Below are 16,145 nucleotides of genomic sequence, written 5' to 3'. Positions count from 1 at the left end.
TGAAATAACAATAAGACATATTAAACATTTGCTTGCCTTTTCAGACATTAGATTTGTGGGCATTGAGCCACTCATACTGGACATGCATGAACCCACCAGTCAGTATTTAGTATAAAAAGGTGCATATATCAGTACGCAGTTCAGTACATTGAAACAGAAAAATGCACACGGTATCCATTTCAGATGAAATGGGGCAGATATGGAACATCAAAGTCCTGGTGAGGAGGTACAGTGAGTTATTCACAGGTTTCATGACAGCACACACCTTGCCCCTTTCATGAACTTCCCTGGTCATAGTTAAAACTGCACTTTGGTTATAGTTAAACCAGTCATAGTTAAAACTGCATAATGGCCCCAGGAGTTAATTCACTGTTGATTTGCCCTCCCCGTTTTGTTTTGCTTTGCTTTTGTGCATCACTTTTCTATGAAACACTTTGACCTGTTGATCTTTTAATAAAGCAAGCAATCAACCTCTCCGTGGGTACCATGTGGACCTGAAAGCAAAGCCTGGCTGGGCCAGCCTCTAATGTAAAACACGTGCATCTGGATGACGGTAAGTATCACTTGTTCCCACAATACGTGGCTGGAAATTCCCAAACATAAGCTTTGATCCTATGATGTCATTCCCCTCTAACATTAGCCCATTATCATATACAAGGGCTCTTTGATAAACATCACTCATGTACACTCAGAAGTGCCAGTCTTGGAGGAAGGGAGGAACAGAGAAAAAGCTACTGCAGTAGCCGAAGAGATGCACAAGGGAACAGTATTGTATATTCCAAGCTGTAACATCAGCAACGGTCTAGATTTAGAGGTGAGAAAGGCCCAAAGAACTTGTATCCCAGCTTCCAAAGCAATGCATTAACAGTTCAGCTATATACATCTGTCTACTCAACTGGGTGTTATTAATTAATATCTTGCTGCATAATTAGTCCCCCTCCTTCTCATTTGAATTTGATCTCTCTAGCATGCTGTCACATTGTCGACATGTATCCTGTTCCAAAGGAATGGAACATCTGGTCGCATATTATGCTACTGTTGAAAAGTCAACTGTTCCTGGGAGGCTCTCAGCACATTCAATGTGATTCTGGGAAACATTGCAAGATGTCGGAATCCAAGTCAGTTTCCTGATTTCCATGAAACTTGAAAATGTGGTGGTAACATGCCATCCTTGGGGTGGTGTGGCACACCCCCCACCCCACGTTCCTTTCCTCAAATATTCTGGAATTTGCCTCCATTGTTCCATTTTTCATCCTCCTGATTTTAATAGCAATTTTTGTAACCAGTTCTAAAATAGATGTGTGTGTGCTTTGTTGTAGCATTCAGTTCACTTGTATCTTCTCTTGCTTTATTCTGCTAATTAATAAATGACTGCAAAAAAAAAAATCCTATCTGCCTGTGGAGCGTTCTTCATAGATTTCAACAGATGCTTTTCTGTTTCCCCTTTCTCAGCTTGGTGTGTGTTCACAAAAATGCATAGTTTGATTTGTTTTGTTACATTTATACCTAGGCAGAGTCTGCACTTACTTTCTTTATTCTGTTGAATTCAGATTGCTTTGAACTCAGGTCTTCTTCTCCAGCCCCACCCCATTGAAACAGGAAAGTCTTCTGCACGTGGTTAGGGTAGTTCAGAAGGGGGGGAGCCAAGCCTCTTTCTTTTCTTTTCTTCAAGGGGGGGGAGAGGAGCCAGGCAGGGAGCCTCTTTCTTTTCTTGGAGGGGGGGGGGGAGAAGATCGAAATAGGCAGATGAGGGAAGAAAAATCCAGGACCAACAGAAGTTGAGAGAAATTAGGGGCTTCTCCTTTAAGGCAAGCTTGTCACATGACCAGGTGTGGCCTATCAGAGGTTCTCTATCACTGAGTTTGGTTTCCCAATCCGGATTTTAAAATATATTGAGCATTAAAAGCACTCCAAGATATCGCACAATAAAGGTAGGGTCACTCTGGATCAATCCTTCTTGCTGCAGAAGGAAAATTTAAATCACCCCAAATCCAAATGGAAATCGCATTCTGTGTAGAGGGCAGGGGCTGAATCGATCTGGGGTTGGAATAAAAGCTCCATGCAGTTTACACCTTAGTCTTTTCTATGGTTCAAAGTGGTATATGATAACAGTTAAAAAAAAACATTTCCCATTAAAACCAGGACAAAATAAAAAGGTTAAATATTGGCAACAATAATACAATAGCAATAAAAACAGGGCACCAGAGCATTAGAGAAACAGTTATTGATATGCCAATATCCCAGTCCAGCCCTCCTCTGTGCAGCTCATATCTGTGAAGTGGTCTGTGGCTTACTGGTATGTTTACTTAGCAGATGTAAGAATCCAGTCGATTGCTCCTAATATGCAGACTGTGTTTAAGTAAAGTCTCTTTATTGAAAGAACAACAAAGCAAGCATCTCTAGGTTACTGCTAAGACTGATACCCCTGAGAACTGTTCACCCTTACCTAACTTTGTCCCCCACAACTCTTTTCTCTGCCTGGGTAAACAAGCAGCTAGATTGAAAAGAACTTTATTTCACTACTTCTCTAGATTACCTCACACAGGGAAAACAAATACCATACACTAAGGGCAACTGTAGATCTAAGAAATCAAAACCAAAACACACTTCCTAGAGTTTTATTCACCACCTTAGCATCCCTCCTCTGGATGTGCAGCTGAAACAAATGCTTGGTCCTGGACCTGAACAACATGAACAGGGTCAGTCAGAAGAACCTTTAACCCTTCCCCCCTAGTTGGCTGAAGTCCCTTGTCCAATCCTAAATTTGAAAGCCTATTCTTGACAAACCCCACTGCGTGTGTCTCACAGGTTTTATTGTCCATATTTTGGCAATAGCCATCCATTTTGACCCTTCATGGTATCTCTTTGTAAGAACTCATCTCCATTTTTGCTGGCAATTTGAGCATTTTATTGCCCTCCTACCTAGGAAAGATGTTCCCCAGAGTTTTGGAGACCCCTCGGTGAGCTGTAAAGCACTTACATCTCATAGACATGACATATGACACTTCCATTTTGCTGAGTGACTTGTCCAAGGTCACCTAGAAATCTTCATAGTGAGTGGGGATTTGAGGCTGGGTCTCAAAAATCCTCATCTCTAACTGCTGTAATATCCCATTCTATGGGCTTGATAAAGCCTGTATAGCTATTGATATACAAGAAACAGTCACTTTATATTGTTTGCCTTTAAAAGAAGGAAGGGTATAAGTTTTCTCACAGATACTTGCAATAGAATTGCTTTTCACTAGATCCAAACTGACCTATATTTCTGATAAGAAATACAGATTTATTTTTGTTTGAGGGACAATCATGGATGATTGGAAACAGAAACAGGTAGAAGAAAGTCTCCTGTTCCCTCCTGACTTCTCTGCTCGCCAGCATTCATGTTTTATAAGAAATAAATTTCAGAAATTAATTTTATGCACCATTTGAGTGAGTGGAACCCTGAAAAAGGCAGCCTTTGAATTAATTACTCTAAATCATTCCATAACTTTTATATAACATAATAAATGTGGACTTTATTTGCTTCTGGGAAAACCATTAAATTTTGCATCTATTCAAAACCAACCAAAGTACAAAGTAATTAAAGCTTTCACTGCTTCCTGATAAGTAAAACCGTGACACAGTAATTAAGCCCTCAAAAAATCACCAAAAGGTGCATGAATATACAGTCTTTTAAACTGATATTAATATGTATAAGTCTGTTATACTTCAGTGAAACAAGCGTACATCTACATTAGGGATGACTGTGATTTTCACATTCCCATGGTCTCAGACCAACCAACCCCCCATTTGTCTTCTCCTTTGTGCACATTGACCCAGTGGTTATTTTAAGGCCATCTTTTTTGTTGTTGTTTGTTTCTTTTCAGTGAATATTTCATAAAAATGTAGTGCTGGATTCAGCCAGCATTATCACTCCATCTCACCCAATTCCCCAATTCTCTTGTTCCACCTAGTTATTGTCCATGCAGGTCTCAAGATCTCCAATATTTTGGGGATGCTTCCTTTTTTACAAAGTATAAAATCTGACTGGATCCAACCCACACACCATTTTGATGTGTGCACAAACAGATCAGCATTATACATTATTCTGGGTTGTTGGCTCTCATTCCCTGGGTGTGCCTTGTAAAGTTAAATAAACTAACCTGTTGGAATGAACATTGGCCTGTGATACAGCTAGTTACTGTTTCGTTTTAAATAAATTCATTTCTTTTAAGCGGTACTTTCCCCTATCGAATGTTGTGAGCTGCCATGGATCCCTTTGGGGAGAAGAGCAGGAAATAAATGTTTTGAGTAAGAATAAAATTACCACTGTAGAGGTTGTAGGAAGGGAAGGTTATTGAATGTCACTCCAAGACTCCTTGGGGTCGTGAAAAGCAGGATATATAGATATATAAACCAGCTCTTTTCCTTCCATTTCAAACAACCCATTAAAACTCAGCTCAAGCTGGATAATAGTAATGATAATGGAAGTATAGTAAATATCTTTATTTTTAATTCTTTTTTTAAAAAATAAAAGTACGGGACAAGGGGGAGAAGAGATGACGTCAATAAAAAGAAGATTCCAAATTATAAAACCCTCATCTCCAAGAACCCCTTTAAGCCCTTTTCCCCCTTATGTTATTTCCCTATCCAAACAAACAGTATTACCTCAACTTGGCAAAAAGACAGTCACTATTACTGAGCCTGTGTTTTCAAAGAACCCCCCCCCCACACACACACAAATACAGGAGTCAAAGGGTGAGACTCAGGATGTTGTTCAATGTTTATTCAACTTTCCTCTTAAGAAATGAAAGTAATATGCCTGCCATGTAAGAAGATCATAGTCTGACGAAGGGTGCTTGCACTCGAAAGCTCACACCTTGATTAAATCTTTGTTGGTCTTAAAGGTGCTACTGGACTCTGATTTTATTATGCATTGCCTTTGTAAATGACATAAGACCAGTGTGTCCAAGATCTAAGGGATCACTGCCTGGAGCATGTGAGATCACAGTGGATGGTGTTCATGGATGGATAATTAATATCAGGAGGCTATTCCATACAGATGGAATATGGTTGGACGGGGGAAGTCTATGTCAGGCTTGCATAGGCTACCTACTAGGGAAAATACAGTCTACCATATAGGGTAGCCCATCAAAAGCTCAATAATTTTTTTTCTTACAGCTTGGATTGGGGAAGATGGACTGTCGTCAAGGGCTGATTCCACATGGGTGGAAAAAGCCAAAGTGTTGCCGGTATGGCCCCGAGGTTAATCCTTGTGTCCACATGATGACATCACCAGGCTGCCGCCCTTCCGGGCCTGGTACAAATCGGGGCCAAGAAGCCCTACGCTAAGGAAACATGGATTCCTCCCTGCCTTAAAGAGGCTTGCAGTGGGGAAAAAATGTCCTGGACAACTTCGTGGTGCTAGAGAATGGACCAGGAAGGTGGGATTGCATGGAATGAAATCCTACCTTCCAGCAAAATAACGCCCCCCTGCCCCTTACCTACATGGTGGAACCTTCCTTCTGCCACTATGTTTCTCAGGGGGACACATTTCAGAACCAAAGATGATCCAATGCTGGAATGTGTCCCCCGTGCAGACATAGCATGCTGTGGAGCATGCAACTCCACAGCAATGCACCGGTGGCAGTCCCAAGAGGTACCGCTGGTGTGGAATCAGCCAAGGGCCTAGTCTGCACCCATAGGATAATGCACTTTCAATGTGCTTTGGCAGCTGGATTTTCCTGTGCGGAACAGGAAAATCTACTACGAAAGTGCATCGAAAGTGCATTATCTATTGTGTGCAGACTAGACCAAGGTCTTGGCAGTGCACTGGAGATCATTTGGATCAGCACATATTTCTTACCTTTGTATATGGAACATGTCTCAGCTTTGAGGTTTGTATTTACAAGACTAGAAATCTAAATAGAAATAAGGAACATGTTTGTAAATCCCTGCAATGTAATCCTTACCAGAGGTACCCTCTCCTAAGCCCATTGACTTCATAGTATCCAGAAGGGTAGAACTCACTGTAGGATTGCACAGAGAGTTATTGAATTGCCATATGACACCAAGACCCTAAAGAAGAGAATAATTATTTTTTAAAAAATATATGCATGGTCAATCCCTTCGTTTCTGTGCATTTCTTGGATTTTTTTTTCTCAATTGGAGACTGAAATTATTATATCAATATTGTTTCATTATTGTGACAAATGATAATAAAACCAAAGCAAAATGATCGAGAGGGAAATATTTGCAGTCGTGCAGATTGCAGCGGACGAGCGTGACCTTTTAAAGAACGCCCTGTGTTGATTGGCCAGCAATTTCTCTTCTCCACCAATTAACAAAGAAGGCAAAAAAAAAGAAAAGAAAAGAGGGGTGGTAAACATTGGGGCAGGCAGACGGCCGAATGGCATCCATTTGCAGAATACTGAAAAGGTCACAGCGATGCAACGTACCGCTCTAATTCCTTGAATATATGAGGCATTAAAATTCTGATGCCTCATTCAAGGTTGTAATGAAAACATAACACAAATGCGAACCTATTATTTTGACAGTGATTGTAATGAGAATGCAAAAATAATACAAACATAATGACATTGCGAGAGCCTATGTCATTGTATCCTCCTCCCTTCAATAAATTTCAGAAACTCACTTTTAATTTTACTTTCCACAAGGCAGATGTAATTTAAATAGGAGACAGCATCCAACTCCCTGAGTAATTAATGTGGACAGAAACACAAAGCTAAAAGATTTCATGTCGCATGGGACATTGCACATGAGAGAATGGCAAACTTTTGCTTTCTCGTGGCGAAGTGGCACATCCATTCGAAAGCCACATTTTGTGGTGGGCTTGGAGAAGGTTTTTGTGGGTGAGGATATTCCGAGTTCCAGGGAAACTAGAAACTTTGTGGATGGATCCAACCAACTTTTCTCACTCAATTCCATTCTTTAATATGACCCCCACCCTACCTGGCCCTTCTGTAGTTCAGGTCCCATGATGTCAAGGAAAGTGCTTTCTGGGAAAATGAAATGCGGTCAGTTCCCTAGAAAGCATTCTCTTGGTGGTAATGTCTGGGGAAGGGGCATGGTTTAGACTCTGTAAATCCAATGCTCACCAAACTTGGAGGGCAGATAGAGAAGAGTCAGCCAGTTACCTTTTGCAAGTTTGGTATCTCTAGCACACTGGGTGGAGGGTATTCTACCATCTCACAAACCTCATGAACAAAACTGATTTGTGAGATGGCTAAAACCACAGGACGATCCACATGACGATGGCTAAAACCACAGGATGATGTGCAATAGCACCATTAAGACCAACAAAGATTTATTCCAGGCATGGGCTTTCATGTGCAGGCACACTTCCTCAGACAAAAGCTCACACCTTGAATAAATCTTTGTTGGTCTTAAAGGTGCTATTGAACTCAATTGTTGTTGTGACAGTGAAGAAATATGCACCCTCCTGGTACAAGTATTTAAGCTTCAACATGGTGAGAAGTGTGAGTCAAAGGGCAGAAATCAAAGGGCAGAAGGTCAAATGCATTTGACTATGAGCTTGTGGCCCTAAGTGATCCAATTGATCCACAACCAGAAAGGTTGTCAGGCCAACCCTGACCACAGGCAGGAGTGTTGGGGGGGTGGGATGGGGAGGCATACAAGCTCATGTTTCTATGTCACTTCCAGGGAAAACCCAGAAGTGACACAAAGTAGCTTTAGGAATCCCTGGAAACTTTATGGTAAAATCATAGATTATCTAGTTATTCCTAGAGATCCCATAGGACATTCCAGTGATTTCCCCCCAATAAGTGATCTAATGGTGTCAGTCATGTCACTACATTGTATGGCCTAGTGGTTAAGAGTAGCAGACTGTAATCTGGAGGACCGGGTTTCGTTCCCCACTCCTCCTTCACTTGAAGCCTTCTGGGTGACCTTGAGCTGGTCACCTTTCTCTCCGAACTCTTTCAGCTTTAACTACCTCACAAGATGCCTGTTGCAAGAAGAGGAAGGGAAGACTTTAAGCCATTCTGAAGCCCCTTATGGTAGAGAAATACAGGTTATAAAAACCAACTCTTCTTATCTTTCTCATTTTTCCTCCTGTTTCTCAGAGTGGTGGTGAGCTGCCAGTGGGAGGCCACCCCGCATAACAGGAGGGCAGGCAGCCCTAACAACTACATCACCATGTTGAATTTGCATTTTGTTTTTCTCTCTCACTTTGTAATCCTATTCTTGTGGATGTTCATAAGCCACTTCAAATCCCTGGTGGGGAGAAAAGAGGAGAAGAAAACCTGGAAATTAATAAAATAAATAAATCAGAGGGTTTAGCAGCTCTGGACAGATATTCTCCAGCATTATCTTTCAGCTAAATGAAAGGAAATTACTTGATTCCCGCCATGCACGGAATCATTCCCTAAACTGAGTTCCCCTTGAAAGGTCCCTTAAGTCCCTCCAAATGTCTGTTTAAATGGAATGACGCTTTCCACGTGTGCCATGCTATTACATGTATTATTCACCGGCTGCTTGACGAGAACAGCAGCTGTACTAAATATGAAAATAAAAGGGTTTGCAGGCTATTAATGAAGAGCTTGGAGCATTCTTCTTACAAGCAAGTATAATAATTGCCTGATAACAAGAAAAGTACCGAAGAGGTGCCTGGCTCTATACCTGTCCATGAAGAGTATTCCTCCCCTCAAGGAAAATTCTGAAGCTGTAATACTTTTGCAGGCTAAGTGTTTATTGAATCCTCAGGCACACAGGAAGTAGCCTAGGGTGACAGAGGACTCCCTTCCCGGTTCACCCATAATTCCCTCATATGTCAAGGTTAAGATTAGGTGAGCTTCTCTGTGCAGGAGGTAAATGCACTGCTTCTTCCTGGTTGCATGTCTGGGAAATCTCAATTTTAGCTTCTTGTTTCCTTTATTTGGCCACACACATTTATTTTTAATGGTTTCGCTTCCTTCAAGACCTGCACATGGGATCCTGTTTAATTTCTTCCACTTTCATTAATTCCAAAAGGGGCTGTTTCCTTACTGGGTGGTTCTGTACGCTTTCTGTCTCATTATTGCTTCTTCCGTTTGTGCTTGTTTCCCATTGGGTGCAATTAGAGACGCCCCTCCTTCATGATTGTCCATTTGAAAAGACTCAGGATAGTTTACAATAGAATGAAATTATTCTAAAAATATAAATGTAGCTATATTAAACAAGAATATTAAGGAACAGCTGCCCACCCTCCTATCATGGGAGAGATAGAGGGCTCATAAAGATGGGCCATTGCAGTTGGCCAACAGGTTCTGACACTCAAGTGTCATTTACTAGCCTACTCAGGGGAATCCCACACCTTCTTGGATCTCTGCAATTAGAAAACCATGGGGTTTCCCATGAGGGTAGCGCAGCATCAAGTGGTGAGGTGGTGGAGAAGAGCCCCTTTCCTCCTGTGCTTTTTTCTGGCCTTTCTAATGTGTGTGTATATATATATAACCCAACCAAGGCCAGTAGTCAGTTGGGGTGCTGAGATGGCCCCGAAGCAGAAGCTGGCAGCTATGGCAGTCAGGGGGAAGGGGTGTAAGACCCCAGGGGGAGTGGGGAGTAGGGAATATGGAGGGAAGGGGGGCCAGTGCACCACGGGCTAGGGCAGCAGGGACAGCAGTGGTCCCCTGGGGGTGGCAGGTCTTGGAGTCTGCGGTTATGCCGGACGTCCCCAGCAGCAGAAGCTCTGTTGGCTCCCACCCAAGGGGACATCCACATGCATCACGGGAGCTGGGGGCCATGAGGAGTGCTGGAGGGCAGCCCAGCACACTTGGTAACGAGGGCCAGGGCCAGTGGGTCTACAAGTGAACATGGCAGGAGGGGTTCCCTTACTCATGGGGGCAGGCCAGCTGAGAACCCAGGACAGTCTCCCCCTCCCATGCTATGCCAACTATCCTGTGGGGGAAGTAATAAAGCTGTGGCCTAATTATACTCAATATTGGTGTGTTGCGTCTTATTCCAGTCCGAAATGCCCTCCTGTGAATCCATTCCTTACCAAGCACAAAGCCAACTTAGATTGTATACTCTGCTGTGATCCCTGCTGTTTTGGAGGTTGTGGCAGTTCTCCAGTTCACCAACCAGTTAAAATATGTGATGAACGTTAATTCATCAGCCTTTTTGTCCCCATCCCTGGCTTTATACCACTGCCTGTAATATTATGTAAAATGCCATTTATAACCCTCCTTCATCCCTGTACAAGCACACCCCCTTTCCCCCCTTTGTTACTGCTAAGAAGAGAAACAAAGAAAAAAAAAGAGAGATAAGAAATGAGAACCCTCCTGCCAAAGAATAATAGCTATGTTCAACGTTGATCTCTGATTTCTCTTTGTCTCAGCTATAGCTCCTGCCATGACCTGTCTTAAAAGTGCATCAAATGTATGTGCCTAGAAGCTAATTAAAACTGGAATACAATCAAAGAAAAATAATTCTGGAACTATTTGCTCAAGAGATCTTTTTTTTTTTCCCCTGGCTTTCTCATGTGGAACATTTCAGAGGAATTTAATTACCCACCTCTCCCTTCCTAGGTTTGAGTCTTTGAATATCAAGAGTGATGTGGGTACATTCCTATGCTCAACCTGAAGCCTGCTCGCTTTTTTGTTGTTGTTGAGCATCCTTGTTGAAAGCCAATGTAACCACCTGATGAGCGCCTTCTCGGAGTGATACGGAACTGAAGCGGCACATGATCAGTGATTGACAGCAATTAAGCAATTCCCTCTTTGCAAAAGCTGTTATTTGTCATTCATTTTCTGCCTATTGCTATGTGTGTGACAGATCTTCACTTCATGTCTTCATGCCAATCACTCTTTCTTTAATTAGGTTTGCCCATAAGCATAGCAGTCTTGACAAGAAAAGGCCCCACCCCCTTGCTTCCCCCACCCCCTGAATTCTCAAGGTATATAAAGTGTTTACATCCGGTTGACTGATATGATAATTCTAAGTATACTTGAGCTCAATTTCCCTTCTTCAGTTGCATGTAAAGGCATTGAGCCACAGAACTGCTATAGATAGTCTAGGAAGCACAGAGAAGTGGACATCAGTGGGATATGAAATGCTTGGAAAAACAATCAAATGGGAAATCCCATGTTTCTGCTGCAGAGAGACGTTTACTGCATGGAGGTCAGTGTGCAGCCTGCTGTTTGAGCAGTGGCAGGTTGCACTGGATCTGCCTATACTCCCAAAAGAACATCACATTTTATGATTCTTATGCCACCAATCAGGTTTCATTGTAATACTGTACTATTATATGTGAGCACATAGTTTATTTGACCACTGATGAAGATCCCGTGGGTTGAAATACATTTAGTCTACGGTCATAGCATGTGCTCCCCTTGAGACTGTACATGCAATATTTCACAAGACTGTCTTCTTACTGTGCACTTAATAACAGATATTTGTATTGTAATTTTAATATATATTTTCTGCTCAACCTCCGGGTTCCTGACTTGTTTTCTCTGGTTGTTTTCTTTGTTCCCTTTTCGTTTCTCATCTTATTCTTCGGCTACAGACTAACATGGCTGCCGTCATGAAGGCGAGTTTTTCCCTATCTGCAAGGGATGAGCCCAAGGCATGTTTGAGGGGAGGTCAAAGTTATCAGAGACTAGAATTGTTTACATGGATGAGAATAAAGAGGCACACTACAGTAAGAGGAAGATTAGAGAAAACTTGGAACGGCCTGAAAATAGATAAGATAAGATAAAACTGACAGCCAAGTGAAGATGTGTTCGTAGGTGCCTCTAGCAAAGACAAAGAAGTGAGGGAGCCCAAAATGAGTGTGATAAAGTAGTACCCAGAAAAAAAGCATTGAGGCAGTCAGCAGTATGAGCTCTGAATTCCAAAGAAGGAGGAAAAGTTCTGTGAGAGAGGAAGGCCCACTGAATTTAACTGAGGTACATGAAGAATAGGGCCAAAATATAAAGTTGTGTCATAACAAATCAGTGATAAGGGACTGGAGGGAGTTAATGACTTCTGTGTAAAATTGTCTGTTGGCAGGATAGATAAAGGGCTCAAGATATTCATGGCAACCCATACTACCTGCTGACAATTTGCTCCCATCTTGTGATGGGCAAGTGGGACATGAACCAAATTGGATGGTGTCTCGATCCCACAACTCCTTAGCCTTCCCCCTTCCCTGGCATTCAGACTGTGAATGACTAAAGAAGCTGAGATGTTAGTGTGATTGTGGGGCTTCTTGAAACCATTTTTAGGGACTACTAGCTCCTTCATTCTATCCTTTAGGGAGCTGGCCACCACTCAGATAACTATGTACCTCCTAAATTTCTGTAGAGGTCTGATTTACTGAGGGTGAGGTCTGCATGTATCTCCATATGGAAGAAGAAGAAGAAGAAGAAGAAGAAGAAGAAGAAGAAGAAGAAGAAGAAGAAGAAGAAGAAGAAGAAGAAGAAGAAGAAGAAGAAGAGTTGGTTCTTATATGCCACTTTTCTCGACCTGAAAGATTCTCAAAGTGGCTTACATTCATCTTCCCCTTCCTCTCCTCACAACAGACACCCTGTGAGGTGGGTGAGGCTGAGAGAGCCCTGATATTACTGCTCGGTCAGAGCAGTTTTCTCAGTGCTGTGTTGAGCCCAAGGACACCCAGCTGGCTGCATGTGGAGGAGCGCGGAATCAAACCCAGCTCACCAGATTAGAAGTCCACACTCCTAACCGCTACACCAAGCTGACTCTCTATTAGCTGGGTCTCTAATAGCTATTCTCACTCATCACAACTCTTCCTAATTCTCATTGGCTTGTTCAAGTGTTTGGTTATCATGGAATGGATGAATGGCCAGGCAGATGGGAGTAGATGTGAGAGGCGTCAGAGATCTCTACAAGAGAAAACAAACAATTAAATAGGGTTGACCTTGGTGATTACTTGGATGGGAGAAAGTCCAAGGTTGCTCCACACAGGCAGGCATCGGCAAACCTCCTCTAGTTGTCTCTTGCTTTGAAAATGTTATGAGATTTCCATAGGTTGGCTGTCACTTAATGGCTCTTTCCGTCACGAGTAAATATACTTCTATAGAAAACAAGCATAAAAGCATGAGATATCTAGGAATTTCAGATAACTATGTAATGGAAGGCAAATATATATATTTTGTAGGCCAGGAGAGAAACTGGAATTTCTTTCTCCTTCACAGCACTAAGCTAACCATAACTTTGAAAGGTGAATTTATTTTATGTACACATGACTAAGAAGGAACTGAAAGTGGTGACATGATGTATATGATCTGATTTTGGAATGGGTTTATGAAATTATTCTATTCATATTACAATCCAGAATATCCAGGGATATAGAGAAGAATGAAGCTATAGCTCCAGCCCTTGGTGGAACCAGAGAATCTCTTAGCTGCAAAATGAAGTTTACTTTGAAATAGCACTTGTAATTGTTGCAAAGTTGTTTTGGAGGTGCTTGGAAAATTGCCTAGAAAGCATTTGCCTAAACATCTTAATTGCCTGAATACTCTCATATATGGGTCTAGTAATTGAATTTAATAGTATGTTCTCGTGGCCGGCTTCAAATGTATGAAATTTAATGGAGTGTAAGTGTAGTTTGTAAATGGAATTTCAAGTGTGGTAATAATATACAATTGATTGTAGCCACCTTTTCGGTTTTAAGGAATGCCTTGTTACACAAAGCTAAAAGGTGCTAAAATATTTTTGCTGCAGTGCAGAAATTACAAAATAGCTGTGGAATAATAACGTTATTTGCTTATCAAAATCTATGCACACAGTATTGGGCTCTTGCATCATATCTGACCAACAAAAATCCCTGGATTGAAAGGAATAAGGCAATGCCTCGAATACAACCTGCTTCCTTCTTCAGTCTTTCCAAGTTCTCCACACTATAGCCCCAACCCACTTGGGTCTTGCCCATACATGTCTCATGACACCCAACATAAACAACCTCATTAAGAATTTGGACATTGGGCTATGAAGCTTGGTATTGTCTGTTCTGATTGGCTACTGAGGAGGGAGGGGGAGTCCTTTATTTCATTCCCAAATAATTTCTTTTTTAAAAAGTGTCTTATACCAATATGGTCCATCAAAGTGCTGCTGGGGATACAGGCTGAATGTAACCTCGATGGTTCAGATTAGTTGGCTACAGAAGCCAGTAGGTGTAAAGTGCCTGGTGATACTGTTCTGTTTCAGTCTCCACTAGGACTTGGAAAAGGTATTCCTGCACCGTCAACTTTATCAAGATGGTGTATTCCCATGTTCCTAGGGAAGTGCTTTAGTGTCCATCTGGAAGAATGAGATTCATCCCCAGAAATGAAGGTTCAACATTTGTTTAAAATGACTGGAAGAAGGTCGCTGTATGAACTGTTCCCACACATATTGTCTGTCATGTTCGTTGGCTGACATCAGTGCTGATGGGAGAATCCAACAGGTTTAGACAGTGGGGGCTGCAGATAGAAACAATTCTTCATGTCCATTCAGTTAGAGCCTTTTACGATGTACTTCTCCATAGGGGCAGGTGAGGCATTTCAGCTATAGGGCAAGTTCTGTCTTTTCTGCCTCCACTTCCTTAGTGCCATGCTTTTGTGGCTCATGTGGCAACACAGATTTTTCTCCTGCCCTTACTTCAGATACATTTTTACTTTTAATATTTCCCACCAAACTCCTACAATATTTACCCACTGCCAGTTTGTTACCTGGCAGATTTTGAAACAACCAATTCATACTATTGCTCTGGTTGAGGGAGGGGCCACAAAAGGGCCACCCACTCTGCACAGCCAGATATGAAGGAGGGAGGAGGAAGAGGAGAGAGGACGTTAAATCAGAACTCTGCCCAGTGAGATCGTACTGGGAAGCAGGGAACCAAAGAGCCTGTTGGTCCAGAATGACACAAAGCTTGTACGTCTGGCCAAAAGGAACAGATGTTGACCCATAGTGGGCACATTCTTCAAGATACACTGATATGCATGCAGTCTAAAAGCACTGTAACAAATTATGAATGGAAACCATTTCAGCAGCCAACCACATCTACTTGTAGAAGCAAGCCTCATTGATTTTAGCACAACTTACTTCCAAGTACATACTTACTTGGAAATACTTACTCAGAACTAAAGTCCCCCATGGATTTAAGATTGCAGCTTTACTGTTTTGGCTCCCAGCCAAGGGGGCTGTAGTTCCATGAAGGAGCATAAGTCTGTCATAAAGAATTTTTCACTACCTTCACAACACTATAGTTCACCTTGAGTTTCTTGGGGTCCCCTCATAACAATTCAACCCAATTTCAAACCGAATGGAAAGGACAGAAGATATAGGCTTCCGGCTGGTAAGTCAGCATCCATGAAAAGCACAAATGGATTGGCCATTTATTTATTTCTGTCCCCCAAGAGGAATGAAGAAGAAATTTTTATTGCCAATCTTTTAGTTCCATGTGATGGGGATATAGCCTTCTTAATTTAACAGTCTCTGAAAAGCATGGGAAATGTCAGTCTTCTTGGCTGTTATTTGTGGTTGCACTAATTTTTGTTTATCTAAACTGCCAGGCAAGGCTTTTAACACTTCATAATAATCTCTGTCTCACTTCTTCCCCATTACTATTTGCGGAAAGTCTGATTCACGTTCCACAGAGAATAACCTCCCAGCATTTTATTCAAATGGTGCGTGAAGATTCTTTGGTTTCCAAAAAGGCTTGGTTGTAAAGTTTCTGCTGCCCCTCCTTCATATTTCATAATTATTCTGTTTTAGAAATATGCTGGTATGACTAGGCTATCAACTACAATTGGGATATATTTCATATATCAATAGAAATTGAAAAGACACTGTTCTGTTCTTCTCTTCTAATGGTGCTTCACCGGTCTGATTTCACAACACTAAAAGGAAGGAAAGTTATCATAACAGCCTAGTCTACCATAGTAGGGGTTGGAGAATACCTGCTTTCAACCTTAAACCCTGGAGAAACGTTGTTGATCAGAGCAGACAATATAGAAACAGGTGGACCAATGGTCAGCTTGGATATAATGCAGAATCCTCAATATGACACCTATGGTTGCTGTGGTTCACACTGTGATGTGCTTCCCAGAAACCATTTGTTTCTTCATCAAGTGCCTTTTCTCCAAAACAAAGAGTTAGTCTTGAGCTTCTTCCACCTTATTGGAGCAGTAGACCACAAAACGTCTCACAAATGTGTCTGCAAG

This window comes from Paroedura picta, chromosome 14, assembly GCF_049243985.1.
Source record: "Paroedura picta isolate Pp20150507F chromosome 14, Ppicta_v3.0, whole genome shotgun sequence".
NCBI lineage: Eukaryota > Metazoa > Chordata > Lepidosauria > Squamata > Gekkonidae > Paroedura > Paroedura picta.
The sequence above is the reverse complement of the archived record's forward strand: the minus strand, read 5'-3'. Positions refer to the sequence as shown.